We start from the raw sequence: 10,948 nt of genomic DNA, 5'->3' as shown, positions 1-10,948 counted from the left end.
CGGGACAATCTGAGCTTAGTTTTCACACATCCAGATTGAGGGGGTTGTTAAAAGATAGAAATTCTTATTTTATAGATAGAAGGGCCTTTCTTTCTTGGCATGTACTTTACTATCTTTAGGAGCTGTGTCTCCTATTCGGTTGCGTTTGATACGCGTGTAATCCTAACCAATCTGTACTCGATCATTGCTATATAAGTTAAACGCCCTGGCCCTTGAGAGGCAGGCATTGCATCCCAATTAACAGAAACCTCTACCAAACCATCAAATTAAAGTCTGTACACTCGTAGTACAAAGATTATTAGCTGCTGGACGTAAGATAACCTACTTCGGGTTGCAGTACTATCTTCCACAATGATAGAAGGAATGAATTCTTGCCGATCAACCGGCGTTGCGTCGCTCAGCATCAGCAGCTGCACCTCAAACCGCAGGGCACTAATGGCCTGCCAGATGGACGGCCTGAGTCTCCGTTCCTGTTGCGTGCACCAAAGCCCCGCCTCCAGCACGCACTTCATCTGCCATTCGTTGAAATCACCGGCGGTCGGCCGCGTCAAGGATCATACCTCGTCCGTACATCTCTCGAAGGATTTTTAGGACGCACAATACGATTATATACTATTGCCTAAAAAGAACTCGTATTTTAACATCGAACGGTCAAGATTTTTCTATACCACTGAAATATTGATTAGTAGTATAAGATAGTATATTAGATAGTATAGGTAGTATAAGAGTAATATGAGAAAAATCATTTCACTACAAGATTTTACCCCTCATGCAACGGCCTAAAAGTGTTGCAATATGCCAAAAATGGTTGCAATAGATAAAATTGTAAAAAATATAAAACTTATTCTTAAAATAAATTAAGTTACTAATGATAATTTTACCCTTTCTAATGGACGGTTGGATTTTTTTTATACTACATACTACCACTTGATAGTATTGTGCGCTGTAAAAGAGACTCTGGGAACCTGGCGCCCCAGATGGATGATATTGTCCTGCTGCAAAACCACAACGGGCGGCCCACCGCAGGCTACCTCGAGGAGGACGACACCAAAGCTGTAGATGTCTGACTCTGTGCTAAACCTGCCTGTGGTGACGCAACGGGGGTCCATGTAGCCCAAGGTGCCAGCGAGCTCCGTTGTGTGAGACCGCAGGCCATGGTCGACGAGCCTCGCAAGCCCGAAGTCGCCAAGCTTAGCGTTGAAGGTGGCATCCAGCATAACATTGCTTGGCTTGATGTCTCTGTGCAATACACCTTGTTCACAGTCTTGATGCAGGTACAGAAGTGCGGATAATCTCATACCTGCTGACACAGCAGAGGTAATAAAACAATATTTGAAGAATTGCTTTTGGAGTTTCTATGTGTGAGACAATGGAGAAGATCAAGATTGAGCTGTAAATGGGTGGCCTGAGTTGCCACGGAAGTATATCTATTATCTGTTAAAAAAAACCACCACGTAAAAAAAGCACGAGGGAACAAAAGGAGAAGAGAGGGGACAAGCACCAAGGAGAAGGCTATATTTATTAGCTGCAACACTTAATATGTAGACCCAATTCACGGTACGTGTTAGGAGAAAGGTGAAACAATTGTAAGATATTATGAGAGCATGCGTGCATGGGGCTTTAGGTATTTGAGATTGGAGAACAAAGAAAAGAAAGGAGAATATTTGTTTCTACTTCGTACTACTCATCTAGGTCCTCTTTAAAATGTGAGTATAATTTTGCATGTGATGAAAACTCTCAAGGAAAAAATTTATCACCAATAAAAAATTTTAAAAAAATTATATTCTTGCTAAGAATAGTCCATGTAATATAAACATGAGGCACTAGAAAAATATAGAAAATATGTTTGTATATAAGATATTATATTTTTTCTAAATTTATGTTCCAAAAAATATTTAAAAAATACTCGACAAAATATGACAGTTGAGAAAAAGTAAAGATGATACTCGGTTTAGGCCATCTGAAAAACGATTATAATGATATCATTGAAAAAATTTATCTACATTTATTTTTAAGTAAAAATAACGTATAAATGGAAAAACTAGCTACCGGCGCTATTTGCACGGGACACCTTGCTAGTTCTCTGCATTATAGAGGTGCTTGTCAAGGTTTCAATTCGGCGTCACCTCATAGACGAGCAGTAGCTCATCGTGTTCATGGCACCACCCGATGAGCTTGAAGAGGTTGCGGTGCGCCTTAGGCAGCTGATGATCGTGACCTCGGATTCATACTCTTTCCTTCCCTGCCTGGACAATCTTTTGATGGCAACATCCAGTTCATCCAAGGAACCTCTGTATACCTAGCCGAAGCCGCCTTCTCCAAGCTTCTGGTCGTCTGAGAAGTTGCCAGTGGCAGCGGCTAGCATGTCGTAGTTGATAACCTTTTGGTCCTGCTCCATTCCTTAATGCATATTCCATCTCTCTGTCCTTGTTTGATTCTTCATCAGTGGCATGGGCAATCTTTTTCTGCCGCCAGCGAAAGACAAGGGGCAACAAGATGGCCAGAGTTAACGAGAAGAAGGTGGCACTGGCACACCCAAACCAATGATCAGAGGCATTTTGGTATCCTTTGTGCTTGGCGGAGGCGGTTGAGCACCTGGTAGATCGACACACATAAAAACTTCACAACAATCATATTGGGATTTGGGACAAGATAAAATACATATTCCTTAATTTCTTTTTTTTGTTCATTGCAAAATTTCAGCTGAAAAAAAAAAATCTTTGAGAAAGTATCGCGTCCGGAGGATAGGAACAGTTAGAGGCATACCAGGTGACTCCATGAGAGCGATCGGCTCTGGATGGTATTTGGCGAAACAGCTGCTCCCCCTGATATTAGCAGCGGTGTTATTAGGGTAGTTGTCCAGCAGATATTGAACTTTGTTGTTCAGGCACTTGGTGCACGTACTCGTCCGGCGTCAGGTCCCTCCTGCATTGCACTACCCCGTAGGCCCGTACACACCGGTCAGGACATTGTACGGTTCGCTCCCATTGGCGATAGCGAACCGCTGCGGTGACGTGGCCGCTTGTGTGATGAGCTGGTTCATCATCTTCCACCGGGTATTGTTCATTCTGACCATGTCATCGACGTATATGTTGACGTGCTGCGCGACCCAATCGTCTCGCTCATCACTCTGAATGGAGGCAAAAGACTCGTCCGAGTATCGAAGAACACACTCCTTGTACTTGTACAAGAGTGTCCCCGTCCTGCCGTTTGGACATGCTGGGCTCACATAGGAAGGCGCTCTGTCCGGGCATTTCTTGCAGTCGGCCCAGCTGCTATCGACGAAGCACCAGATGAAGCCGAAGGCCTCGTCCCGCGGATCACCGAAGCTAGTGTTAAGGAAGCCATCGTTTGTGGCGGCGCCGGTGCTGAGGGATGTGGGTGAGACCGTCTACATTCGCCTGGTACATGCTGCCGGCGCTGAAGTTGCCGGCTTCCGCTGGGCACATATCCTTAACGGCGTGTAAAGGGTCTCAGTAGCGTTCCCACCAAGGGAGCCGGCCGGCGACGACGAGGAGCACGAGCATGATGGGGAGAAGGCGCCAGCAACGAGGAACCATGGCTGGATGCTCGCCCGCACCTGTGATTCTCTCTTCTAGCTAGCTCTCGCTACGAACGTGATGAGATGTGTTCTGCAACGTGGAGTCCAGAATGAGCAAAATCGCCTCTGATGGATTGCATGAGCACTGAAGCAAACCCAAACACATTAAATACCACAACGTAAGTCCAATTCCAATCAGCAGATAATAAACTGGCACAGCGACAAGGCGGGGGTGGGCGATCCAAAGCTAACCCAGCTGAGCATTGCTAAAAGTTGTTTCTCTATACCCTCTCTTTTATGATAATAAGGTGTCTCCCAAGCACACTTTAAGTGTCATACTTGAATCGCCCTGAGATATATTGATCAAACAATTGAATTTTGCCTCCAACATAGCTAAAATGAAATATATAATAGCTGTCTCGACTACTATTTTCAATGCCCAAGAAGTAGCTCTAAATAATTTGTTCCATTAGTCCTCAGCGCCGAGGTTTCCCTGCGGCCAGCCGGCACCATTGATGGATGCCGGCCTTACACTACTATACTGATGTAAAACAAGAGACAGAGAAACCCATTCTTATTTGGCAGAAAGGGTGGTTGCATTGGATCCTCCTCCTTTCCGTTGCTGCTAGTTCGCTAACTAGCTTAGATGGCCTGCCCATCTGCGTGGGCTAAAGCTGATACAAATAGTTTATCTGCGAAAACAAATAGTTTCAGGGTCATGGAGGAACTGAGGTTCAGGTTTAAATTAAAGTGGAACAGATGCTCTAGTGGTCAAGGAGGTCATACACGACGTTCAGGCTAGAGAACAATAATAGAGGTGCCATGAGTTGAAGATACTCGTTGGAATAAGTTGCATGCGGTTGACTAGATAGGAGATTCAGTGCAATGGCAGAAATTTTGAAGGGACTGAACACCCTTGACAACTTACTCCAGAGGCGTTGGACATACAAGACATGGCCTATATGTTTCTCCACTCTCCTCCAATGCTTGCCCAGCTTGGGTTAGACCTCCTGTTTTCCTCTTCATTCCCCCGCTTGGACTTTCACTCCAAGGAAAAGGATCTAATGGCGCAAAAGGGGATGAGAAATGGGATTTTCTTTAAATTTTTAAGAAAAGTAAAACAAATAATCTAGAATTCTAGTATTGCCCAACTTGTGGGTTCATCAACGAAAAGAAATGCTACAAATAACTAAGTACACTAAGATCAAGTCCTAGGAAAGAGAGCACACTAGCATGATATCCATCCTAGTCAATTAAAACTGCAAGAAAGGAAATGCCCAAAGTAAATGCATAAAATAAATGCAGGAAATTAAAGAGCATGAACACGAAGATACCATATTTTTTTTCATGCAGTATCGAAGGATTTGACTCTCCCGCCTAATCCACATTGGAGCGTCCATAAAGGATTTTACTTCCCCTTGAGCCACTAAGAGTCAAGTGCTCACTATGGATATCTCTTCTCCATCTCTAAAATGGCAGGCTTCAACCTGTGCACAAGGACTCCTTCATGGGACTCCCACAATTTTCAAGAGCTTATTAAGAGCTCCAAGAGTCACCAAGACTGCCTAGATGCCTTCAAACACCAAGAGTAACAAACTTCAAGCCCTCACTCTATCAGTACTAAACCTAATCTGGTACTAGATGTACACCTGCTACTAAACTAGCACTAACGATGTCATTTATCTTCAATTAAGCACTTCTCAAGTCATCTCAAAGCTTCTCCCCACTCTTGACTTCTCATGTGGTGTCTCAGGTATGTAGGGTCTCAATATTGGCTCAAAAGATTGGGCGAGGGGTATATGCAGGCTAGAACTCAAGAGCTAGTTGTTGCTCAACAACTCCCTTGAAAAGTAATGTTGACTGGATGCTCCCTCGATAGAACTGTAGGCCGTCAGATGTTTCGATCACAGTCAACTGGCAAAATATATCTGTTCAAATTCCTAGAAAAGTTCGACAGACGCTTTTATCTGATGGTGTCATCTAGTGCAGTGACTTTGGGTCATCTTTGTCTTGATTTCCAAGCCCCAAGTTTGTTTGAGTGACGGTTTTCTCCAGGCGGGCCATTGGATATTTCGTTGACTCGCTAGCTTCAGCCTGTGACGAACCAAATTACTCCAATGCATGTAAAAACTCGGATAATCTGATGACCCTTTTTCAGCTGAGAATCATCCAATGCTATCTAGATCATGACTTAGCTCCTAAATCAAGCTACTGGCTCGAAAACCCCTCTTAATAGTATTGTGAAAGAGCTATAAACTAGGAACCTTGTACTACTTTAAGTGTCATTCATCTCCTCGGTGGCACTTGGAACTTGAAGTTCCTTAATCTTCATGATTCTATCTTGTGCTTGGTTTTTCAATGCAAATTGAATCGATTGCCATTGTGACATAACAATATAAATAATCCTTCAAAACAACTTTTGTTAGTGCCCTAAAAACAACTTTTGTTAGTGACACGTATGGGTTGTCATTAACCATGAAGGATCGGAAATTCGAGCAGATGAGGGGGGCGGGGGGTGAATGGGAGAAAATGAAAAGTTCATCAAATGAACCTTAGCCTATATCGCAAAATACACCACGAGCCTCTCTTCTAAGGTTTCCCAAGATCACTAGTCACGATGGACTTACTGAGCTTATGAACAATGCTAGGAAAGCTAAGGATCAAATTGGAAGCACCCAAAGAGTTGAGATGAAGTCAGATCAAACAAGTCATTGAGCCCCGTATGGTAGGTTCTTTTTAGACCCAGATATTTAGTTCAACCTCTGTGTTAGGCTCTGTGTCCACGAGCGTATAGGTTCTGTCTAGTGTCAGTGTATTCGGCGTACCCGAAAGTTCCAAGGTAACCTCCAAATTGAGCTCTCGGAGACCCTCAAAGTTTTGGGCCAGAACCTTTTGTCTAGGCTTGGAATCTCCAGCCTCCCAAACATAGCATAAAATATTTAGGTGAACACCACAAAATCCAATCAAATGACTCTCAAATCAATGGAAAGCGTTCGTAACAAGTTGGTGAGTCTTTTGGAAAGATCTACTTAAAATATCAAGACTTTATCATGGATTTGTGAATTTTAAACAAGAACACAAGAATTTGAATGGTTGGGAAGAAACTCTAGATCTAAGAGTTTGTGCAAAGATTTGCTAGGATAACCCTAGATAATATTGTGTGTGTGTGTATATTCTAGCTTCAATTTACCCTGAGAAAATCGTACAAAAACTCCTCGAATTGAAAGAAACAAATTCGGGAAGAAATAGCTCCAAGCACAGCAAAAATACCAAAGGACTAGACTGGAAGGATCTGTGTTTGGAGCAAAGAAGAAATCACTTATACAAAATACCATCTAGCCTCCTCCCATTATCCAACCTCTTAGATGTTGAAGATTAGGACATGCAAGTGCTCACCCTATCCTCTCCCTCTCCTCCTATCTCTCAAGTACTTCACTAGATGCAAAATTAAACTAGGGTTTGGAAGGGGCAACAGAACCATCTGTCCAACCAGCCATATATCGTGCGTATATATCGTGTGAAAAATAAAAAACTGGTACGCGCATCTTATATACTAGAACGAAAATTTTTAAAAATATTTCTCATTCGGATGGGATCCACCGTATCCCTCACGCTGGACCCACCTACCAGGGTCGAGGTAGATGGGAGGAAGGGTGGATCCATAGAAATCACGAGTCTATCTATCTATATCTATGCTATAAAATGAAAACTTTTGAAAATATTTCTTACCTGGATCGGATCCACCGTACCCCCACGCTAGACCTATCTATCAGGATCGAATTAGATGGAAGGAAAGGTAGATTCACAAAAATCACGAGTTAGAGAATGCTTCCGCCAAAAACAAATTATTTTTCTCACCGCATGAACTTCTACCCGCTCACTGTACCCATCTGAAATATCAGATGCGGCCCAACGTGATCGTCTCCGAATCCCCAGGGCTGGATCGAGATCGAGGCCGTTGGCCCCTATGTCCTCTCCATCTGCCTCCTAGGCCGTCGCCTTGTTTGCTTACCCGCTGCGCTCGCGTATCACCTTCTTTCAGTCCTTTCCTTATTTTGTTTTGTATGGTTTTGTTTTATTCTAAAATATTATTATCAACAGCGGATACTATCATCCCCCTCTGCCGCGCCTCCCTGTCCATCTTGCGCCGCCTCTCCCCTCCCCAACCAGTCGTGCAAGCAAAAACGGATCAACGGCGGCAGCCTGCTGCTTCAGCCCCGGGTGGAGGAGGCGGACGCGGCAGCGGTCAACCCATCCCCGCCGGCCAAGAAGCTGAAGAGGATGCCGGCTGTAGCATCCCGGCCACCTCCCCTGCCCCAGCGTGCACGGGCGGCCGACATCACTTTCGACGCTTGGTTGATGCACAAGATGTGTTCAACGAATTGCCGGCGAGGTATATTTTTGTGCATCTCCATTTGTGGCTTTTCCTTTTGCTGAATCAGTGACAACTGGCAAGTAGAGCATCTCATTTGCCGTTGAGGTACTTAAAGATAACTTGTACCAAACAATGGTTCAAATCGTCTGTCCATGTCTCCTGTGCATGTCTGCTCATTTACCAGGTCGGACACAACATTATAGGGAAAGAGTGTAGTGATTGATTTTGCAGGTTAGATGCATTGCTCATACCTTTGAACAGAGCTTTTCATTCCACTGAAGAATTATATATTCTATTTTTTCCAAGAAAGTGTGATGATATTCAGAGTAGTGACTAGAGGTAAGCTCATCTGAAAAAGGATCTGTAAGCACGTACAGATAAAAAGTATCTGAAATAGGGAAGGACATCACGAGTAGCAGAGCAAGCTTTACCATAGAATATGTAAACTAGATTGATTCAACTGCCTCCCTGTCAGATAAAATATAAATCACTTGGTTTGTTTCATACACCTTTATTTTTTTTAACAGCATTACTTTGCTTGAGGACCATGCAATTGAAAGTAGACACTAATAAACTAAAATTTATTGCTAGCGAGATTATACATATATATAACTTGTTTCCTTTATGCTTCACAGGACACTAATCAGGCCAAAATGAATTAGTTATTTTCTTAGATAATTGCTAGATATGCTGACATATTTAGGAGGGGAAGAGTCATGATCTTTCTCAAGACACTGATCTTGATGATGTAATGCAGCCACTGAAAAAGTTATTTGACGAGTCTTATTAATTGTTTATAGAATGCAGTGCTCATCCATACTTATTTCAAGATAATGCTTTTGGTTCCACACATGTTTTTTTTGTTCCACAATTAATTTACATAAAACTATTGGCTACCAATTTTGTAGTTGCTTGTCTTGCAGGTTTAGTTTGCTCGTGGCAAAGGTTGCTCGAGTCTGAGCTCACTCTGCACACATGCTTTGCAGAAAGCTTGCAGTTTTATGGGAAACATGCTGGTATTTTGAGGCTTACCTGGTCCTACCCTTGTTCTGCTAAAATGTGTTTCCTGAAATAATGACATTCCAGTTTAATACCGCAACATTTTAACAGATATGCTACACAAGATATCAGAAAAGGATATGTGTTAGTGATGCAGAGAGATGTTTTTCCTTCATGGTGGGCAGACAACATTTAAAGTCTCAGATGTTGCTAGCTTGGTCTTTAGGTATTTTTAATAGGTTTATGAAATAGTAGGTTCTTGTTTAATAAGTTTTTTAAAATACTTTTCTTATTATCGCAGTTTAGGTAGTTGTATGGTACAATATCGTAGATGAATAAACATATGTGAAAATGCTCTCACAAAAGAAGGATCTTTGCCTTATTCTTTCTGTCTTCCGGATTAAATATGCTTTCTCTCCTATCTCAGGTGCTCGATGATCTCCATGTTTTGCTGCTCTCATGGCAGCTGTTTGTTATCCTGTTAATCAGGTGGAGCTATGTGTGTGGATTTTGTTATGCGCGTCTTGAAGATATAGAATTGAAATGTTAATTTTACTTTATAAAATTGTTTGTTAAAAGAGAGCTTTGAGGTTGGTTCTACGCAAGAGAACTTCCAACAATAGAAAAATGATGTTGGTACTATTGCAGACCTAAAGTAAATTACTGGAGATAAAAATCTTTGCACCTCTATTTATTTTAACTCACTACATCAAGGTATATTAGAATGGACAAAAAATATAGTTCAAAGGCTAAACATGTTACACAGTGCTTAGTGGAGACAAATGAAGCTTGCAAGTGAAAGAGTGCAGCATTTGTACAGTTCTGGAATTGAAAAGATATTGTTTTCCTGCAGATATGTAGAGAGGAGACCTTGCAACTTCAGTAATTGAACCTGATTTCAATAATGCAGCTTGTGCTACCTACGTTAGCTGCTGATTATAGAGGGGAGGCACATCGATTGCAATCTTTGTTCGATGCTGTGTTGATAGCAAATGTGTGAAAACTGAACTGTGGCTTGGTTGTGACATTCTGAGTTTTCTGTACATGCTATCATTTTTGGAATTATCTTCCTTCTCGTATGAACAAAAAATAAAGGAGCGTATTTGCTAATAATTGCAGGTGTGTTTTCTATAACTAGACATGTAGGGAATGAGATGGTGGTCTCCTGATGAATCAAGACACCATTAGCGGTATGTTATCACGTTGGGTCAGCATGTACAGTTATTGTTTGTAGGCACTACATGTATATAAAATCTCTGAAAGTATAGCACAATTTTCTTATGACTCTCTGGTTCTCAGCAATGGGGGCAACCTTCATGCGATGACCAAACAGCAAGAGTGTTTAGATCACAGGTAAAGACTATGCTATAGCCGACTGTCATTTTGTTGGTTGGAACGGCCGGCCCCATCCAGCGTTCATTTAGAATCGCACACTAGTGATGAGCTGTTATACGCTCGCCAGCCTATTCTCATACACCAAATCTTTTGCGGATCCCACAACAGCTAACTTTATAGTAATTTATATGCTATATGAACACTCACGTGAGCCTGTCTTGCTGCTCTCCAGTTCTTACATTTAAAAAGGCGATGCCAATATTCAAAAAGTCGTAGTTATTGAACCATACATTAAAATTAAAATCTAATCGCATAATTATGTTTCTTTCGGTGAGAACTTTAGAATAAGATCTCACTTGTATATATTTCGGTAATATTTTTTAAGGAGACACAAATTGCTTTTGTAGTAGACAAAAATGCCAAACAAAACAAGTTAAAATGTTCAATTGGTTTGCCAAAGTGAACTATCGTCGAATATGCATGAAACATCTACCTACCGCAACACAGTAGTCCTGCCTTCTTCTCTGATTACACTATCCAATCTATCTTCACAATGAACATCAATATCTATTTATTCATTCAAATAAGGTGAGTGAAGCAATTTTTTAAAAAGTCGTGAGCAAAAATCATAAGAAAATTAGAATATAACGAAAAACATTTTCTCAACAAGAAAAAATATCACACAAACATATTAATGT

General features: G+C 41.8%; 1 long non-coding RNA gene and 1 pseudogene across 3 annotated transcripts; one reads left to right on the top strand and one right to left on the bottom strand.

The window, feature by feature from the left end:
• Window positions 1-266: 266 nt before the first annotated feature.
• Window positions 267-2,398, bottom strand: LOC112903563 (annotated as a pseudogene).
• A 5,080-nt stretch (window positions 2,399-7,478) lies between these two features.
• On the top strand, window positions 7,479-10,056 carry LOC112872445. Of its 3 annotated transcripts, XR_003224663.1 has the most exons (5): window positions 7,479-7,566; window positions 7,643-7,934; window positions 8,840-8,932; window positions 9,343-9,404; window positions 9,769-10,056. It is a non-coding gene; the product is annotated as an uncharacterized LOC112872445 (long non-coding RNA). The 3 variants fall into 3 exon arrangements; XR_003224664.1 differs by lacking the exon at window positions 8,840-8,932; XR_003224662.1 differs by lacking the exon at window positions 9,769-10,056 and having other exon boundaries at window positions 9,343-9,453.
• The last annotated feature ends 892 nt before the right edge of the window (window positions 10,057-10,948 follow it).

Source organism: Panicum hallii, chromosome 8 (assembly GCF_002211085.1).
Source record: "Panicum hallii strain FIL2 chromosome 8, PHallii_v3.1, whole genome shotgun sequence".
In the NCBI taxonomy this organism is placed as follows: Eukaryota; Viridiplantae; Streptophyta; class Magnoliopsida; order Poales; family Poaceae; genus Panicum; species Panicum hallii.
Note: the sequence above shows the minus strand (reverse complement) of the source record. Positions and strands in the feature narration are given on the sequence as shown.